Source organism: Panicum virgatum, chromosome 4K (genome assembly GCF_016808335.1).
Source record: "Panicum virgatum strain AP13 chromosome 4K, P.virgatum_v5, whole genome shotgun sequence".
NCBI lineage: Eukaryota > Viridiplantae > Streptophyta > Magnoliopsida > Poales > Poaceae > Panicum > Panicum virgatum.
The window spans coordinates 28,405,773-28,412,152 of record NC_053139.1 but is presented as its reverse complement, the minus strand read 5'-3'; positions in this window follow the sequence as shown (position 1 = coordinate 28,412,152).

Here is a 6,380-nt window from a genome sequence, read left to right as displayed (position 1 = left end):
CGGGGCGCTCGCCTTGGCGTTGGGATCGGGCACCGTGGAAATGGAAAAAAAAAAGAAATCGGTGGGGTCCACAGTTGGCAGCTCAAATAGAAAGCCACTAAATTAGAGGGTGGGGAGAGAAATTTGGAAGGCCTACCAAAATGGTAGTCTATTTGCTCCCCCTATTGGAGATCAAATTTTTGCACCCACTGAATAAATATGGAAATAGAAGCTAATTTAATTACCCTGCTAGAGTTACTCTAAGTAGCAGGTCTCGCCGTCGCGCCCGCAGTCCATGCTGCGAACATGAACAACACCTACTGCTGCTGCCTCCATTGTTGTTACTACAGTAGGCTTGCTGCTTTTAATTATCTTCCTTCTTCCTGTTTTCTTGCCTTTTTTTTCTTTGTTTCGTTTCCTTTTCTTCTTATTTCCTGCATTTTCCATTCCTTCCAATTCTTTCTGCTTCTTATTTGCTTCCTGCGCCTGCGGGAGGAGAGAACGGAGTGTGGGGTGCGACGCGAGGGCGGGAACGGGGCGCGGTTCGAGCGTTCGGCGACGTTTTTTTTCCGTAGCGCGAGCGACCATGATCAGCCCCCGGCAAGAGCGACTCGGAGAGGCGGACGAAAGAAAACAGATTTAGAAATTTTCTCACTTTCTACAGCCTACTTATTTTCAGCACGGCAAGGAATCACGGTCATAAGCAGATATGCTCACATGTTGGGGTGTTTGGTTAGGAGAGGCTTGTTATAAACCTCTAAACCCTTCACATGGAGCTGACTTATACTATACTCAAATAGGTATTTGATTATATGGGCTTATAATAAGCCTATTCATACATAATGACCTTTTTACCCCTCATTTGACTTTTTCCTCCCCCTCCCCCGCCAGCTCTCCTGCACTACTAAAAAAGAGCTATATGCACCGGTTAAAATGAGCCTTAGGTACCGGTTCTATAACCGATACCCGGAAACCGAGATCAATGAAGTCTGCTTTTGGCATCGGGTAAATCACCCGGTGCCTATGACCTCCTTTAGTACCGGTTGGAATACCAACCGGTACCAAGGACCGCTACGCCATTCGCTTGCATCCTCCCCCGTTCCCCGCATTCTCTCTCCGTTCCCACAAAATACTGAATTATTCATAGATCCCACAAATTATTCAAAAAATTGTTCCCAAGATAGATGCAATCCATACAACATGCATCTCTATTTCAGAAATCAGAAAAGTAAAAGAAAAAAGAAAAAAATCACCCACGACCGTCGAGGTGGTCGCACTTGCCGTGGGCGTTGCAGAGCACGGCCGCGTTCTAGCTGAAAAGTGGGTAGGGCGGGGAAGCTCCCGCAGCTCGTCCGTGACGGGTCCCAGCTCCCGCAACCAGGTCGTGGTGGCGAGGAGGACGCGGCCGTGGCAAGCGCCCATCAACTCCTCCTCCGCCATGCTGCCTGCTTGGCCAGACCCGGACCCCCGGCGAGCGCCCGGTAGCGGCGGCCGGCGGCGTCCTGCGTCGGGTCATCGCGGCCGGTGCCGGACGCGCCCGCCCACGCGTCATGTCTGTCGAGGCCGGCGAGGAGCTGGTCGACGAGGACGACCCGCGAGGCGGGCAGCAGGGAGCCGAGCTTGGGGGCGAGCTCGGCATTCGTGAGCGCGAAGAAAGGCTCCGAGTCGCGGGCCTGGTCGGCGAGCTCGCCGGGCGTGAGGAGCGGGTTGGCGGTGGAGAGCACAGCGCCGAGGGAAAGCACGCCGAGGGAGACGACGGGGAACTGGAACGAGCTGGTCGTGAGAAGCAGGGCGACATGGCCGCGGCAGAGGCCCTGCTCGTCCATCAGCGCCTCCTCCGCCATGCTGCCTGCTTGGCCGGACCCGGACCCCCGGCGAGCGCCCCGCAGCAGCGGCCGGCACAACCCGCAACAGCACTCGGCAGCGGCGGCCGGCGCGGCCCGCAGCAGCGCCCCGCAGCGGCGGCCGGCGCGGCCCGCAGCAGCGCCCCGCAGCGGCAGCCGGCGCGCCCCGCACTCCAAAGGATAAGGTAGAGAGATGAGAGGCAGAGAAATGAGAGTGTGGAGAGATAAGAGCGGCGCCCAACGCTTAAAAATATCTGGAACGGCCGCCCATAGTCTTTTGGTACCGGGTGGTTGTTTCCACCGGTGCTGAAACTCGACTTTTGGCACCGGTGCGTGCTATCACCCGGTACCAATATACATCTCTTTTATTGGTTCCGGATTTTGGCATAAACCGGTACCAATTTTTAATGATTTGTACCGGGTTGTGCCATTACCCGGTGCCAAAGGCTCTTCTGGACACCTCGAGCTATCGGTCCAGATCAAAAATTACCAGTTGTCATTGCACCCGGTACTGATGTTCGTATTAGTACCGGGTGAAACAATAAGTGGTACTTTTGGTCTAGACCGATGGTTTATTTTCTAGTAGTGCTGGCGCCCACGCCTCCAGCCTGCCGCGCGCTAGCTGCCGACGTCGACGTGCCGCCCATCTCTGTCCATCTCCCGACGAGGGCACACGAAGGCAGTGGGACCGATGCAGCAACAGACAGCTGACTTCTCATGTGACGGGCTACGGCAGGGGCGGTGCCAAGGGTATGCCCCTGTATGCCTAGGCATACCCAAGATTTAGACAAAAATACCAATGTGTATTCATACATGTATACTATCCTATACAATTTATGGGCTCCATTGAACAAAGCCAAGCTGCTCAGCAAGAAGCCCAAGAATGGGAATCGATCACTGCCTCTAGCTCTCACTCGTCTCGCTGCGAACTGCGCCCCGTCCATTCCCCCTCGCTCCAGTCCGCGCCGCCGTCCGTGTAGTCCGGCCCCAGCGCGCCTCCGCATTCGTCCTACAGCCCTCCGCCTGTCCGGCGTCCGGCGACCTCCCCAACTCCGGCAGGGACAGCCAGGCAGGACCCTCGCTGGTCGCCGCGATGCCGCCCCGGCGCCTGGCGCCCCAACAACAGTGAGGAGCCAGCGCCCCTGGCGGCTTCCTGCTCCACCCTCGGCCTGCAGCTTGCAGGACTGAGTCCCTGCACCCAGGTGCACCTCGGCCCTTCAATTCAAGCAAGCCAGCAAAGGTAAGAGGAACATCCTAGATCCACATCAATTCACTTATCAGTGTAATATTCAAGATTTCCTTTTCTAATTCTTTTGATTGTGTTCTTAATTCTTGTAATGTAGATGAAGAAGAAGAGTAGATTTGGAAGCACTTGAGCATGGTCCTGGGAAGCGGATTCCCATCTCAAGGTATGATGTCAATGACCGAGATAGTGTTAGAAGGAGATATATTGAGTTAGGGCCGTGTCAACCAAAAAATCATGATTTTAAATACAGAAATATAGGTGGCAATCCACGTCGCTTTTGCCCAGTTTGGTTTAAGGAGAATAAATGGCTCGAGTATAGTGTAGAAAAAAATGCAGCCTTTTGCTTTGTTTGCTATTTGTTCAAGGATAAAATACAATGCCCTGGTGGAGATACATTTGTGAATGGTGGATGGAGGAACTGGCACCTAAAATCAAGATTGAAAAAACACATTGGTGCTGTCACTAGTGCTCATGCTGAAGCTCAAGAAAAATACGATAGGTTCACTACACCTAGAACATCAACTCGGGAGTCTATTGCTTTGAACACCACCCAGTACAAAGCTTTATATATACTCCGTTTGACATGGACACTCAAGTGCTTGAGATTTTTGTTGCGCCATGGCTTGGCATTTAGAGGGCATGATGAAAGTGAAGAGTCACTGAACAAAGGAAATTTTTCTGAGCTTTTAAATTGGCTTGCAAGAAATTTTGATGAGGTTGACAAGGTAGTTCTAAAGAATGCTCCACAAAATTGTAAGATAACATGCCATGAAATACAACATGAGCTCATCAAGTGTTGTGCCCAAGAAACTACTAAGCTAGTCATTGAAGAACTTGGCATACCCACCCGTAAATTTCTAGCTCCGCCACTAGGCTACGGGAGTAGGCGGCATGTGCGGGAAGGGGGCGAATGAGGATAGGGTTGTTTCGTGGAAAGGGTAGGGGTAGGGTTTTGAAAGTATTTGGTTGTTATGGGTCACACTAGAAAATAAGCCATATATCACCCCTAAAGGGGCCTATGGAGAGGCTTATAATAAGGCTCGCCTTTAAGCCTTGATATTAGGATGTTTTGGAGCTTATAATACACCTCTCCAAACCAAACACCTCATGATTGGATGTTTTGGGGCTTTATAGCCGCTAGTGACCTCGTGCACGTGGAATTGACCGCCATTTTTTGCATTTTAACCCTTCTTGCGAAAAAAATTCACATTTAAACTCCTGAGGAAACTATATGCGACTTTGGAGCCCGGGGTCAGCCGTAACTCACGGTCCTGACGTAACACAGCCAGGGTTTTTTTATCCGACCGTTTGGACCGAACCGCCGGCGCCCGGTTCCGGCTAACCGGTCCGGGTTGACCGGTTACCGGTAAAAACCGGTCAAACTCAAATTTGAATTCAAAACCCGTAGTTATACCGGTTTCGAACGGCTAACCGGCCGGTTAGACCGGTTTACCAGTCCGGTTTGACTGGTAACCGGTCGGTTTGACTGGTAACCCGCTAAATTCAATTTTTTTTCTTTTTTTGTTTAAATTCAAATATCCGCAAAGTATACTAAATGAATGTTTGTATAACATGTTTTAGCCTAAATGAACCCTCCAACCCTTTTTTGTACTACTTTTACATTGTATTTGTATATTTTTGTATGCACGTTTTTTTGTTTAACTTCAAATGCTCGCAAAGTATACTAAATGAACGAATATTTGAAAAAATTTGACATTATTAAATTCGTCGCAACTTGAAGTATTTTTAAGATTTTTTGGGATTTTTCTATTTTTTAGAATTCAAATTTAAAATTTGAATTTGGGCCGGTTTAAAACCGGCCGGAACCGGAACCGGTCCGGGCCGGTTAGACCGGTAACCGCGGTAACCGGACCGGTTCCGGCCGGTTTGGTGAACCCTGAACACAGCTCGACGCCATAGGCTATGGCGCTGAGCCGCGCGACACAAGCCAGGGTGGATACTACATGGCTGATGGCTCGGCGCTATGGATCATGGCGCCGAGCTTGGCGGCATGCCTCAGTATAAATAAAGCCGTTCCAGTATATGAGCACAAGCCTCATCTAGCCCAGTAAATAAAGCTGTTCCAGGATAAATAAAGCTGTTCTCAACTTGGCAAACTATTAATTTTCAACCTCTAGTTTAAATATGAGTTCAAAATAATTTTGGTCAAAATTTGATAAAAATAGGTTCTTCATGGCTTGAACTATCCTCATGCCAAGTTTGAATTAAATCCGAGGTTATTTGCTATTTTTTCTAAACACTCAAACATTTAAAAAAAAGCTAAAAATGTTTTAAATAAAGGGCGCCTGCGTTCAAACCAAGGACGTTAGACCCAGAGGGAAGCGCCTCCACCAACTGGGCTAGATGAGACTTGTGTACACATATTGGAACAGGTTTATTTATACTTAGGCGTGCCGCCAAGCTCGGCGCTATGATCCATGGCGTCGAGCCATCGACCACGTAGGATCCACCCTGGCCCGTGTCGCGCAGCTCGGAGCTGTAGCCTATGGCGCCGACCACCGGGGTCCAAAGTCGCATATAGTTTGCCCAGGGGTCTAAATATGAATATCTTTTGCAAGAAATGCTAAAATGCAAAAATGGCGGTGGAATTGAACAAGCCAATGTTTGGATCCAAGAGATTGTTTCTAGCCCGCCTCTTTTTAGCTCAAAATCTCCAAACATGAGAGCTACTTCTTGGCCTTTTGCAAATAGCCAATCCTAAAAAACTATCCCACCGAAGTGTGATTACTTGGGCTATTTTGGATGGAACCCACACATTTCCCTCTTTCCCATGTACTTTTGTGAGAGGATGAAGGGGACCAAATGGTTGAAAAAAGTGAATTAAATACAAAATAGCCCTTGAATCTAAACATCTCAAATGCTAGTTTATTGGAGAGCTAGGCTAAATAACTCTAGCCCAAATAGCCAAAGGCCAATGGTTTGGCATGGTCGTGTTTTGGACGTACAGGCTATTCTAGGCAGCTAGCAGGCCCATTTGTTGTGTCCTGTGTGAGAGACGGGGAGGAGGTACGGGCCTGGGGGCCATGGGAACGTAATCGTTTTCGGTTTGGCGAGCGGAGAGGTTGAGTTGGTCATGATGTCATCAGGGATCGGGTGAGTTGCATGTTCCCCTTTGATTTGGTGTTTGTTCCTCTCATCCCGCCTGACTGTAAATATTGCCGAGTATCCGTCGTAATCATTGGTTGAGCCAAGAACACGCTACAATCGTAATTGCCTTACAATTACACGAGGAGGTAAGGCCATGGTGGATGAGCTGAATCTGTAGGAAACTAAAGCCAATCATGGCCGGC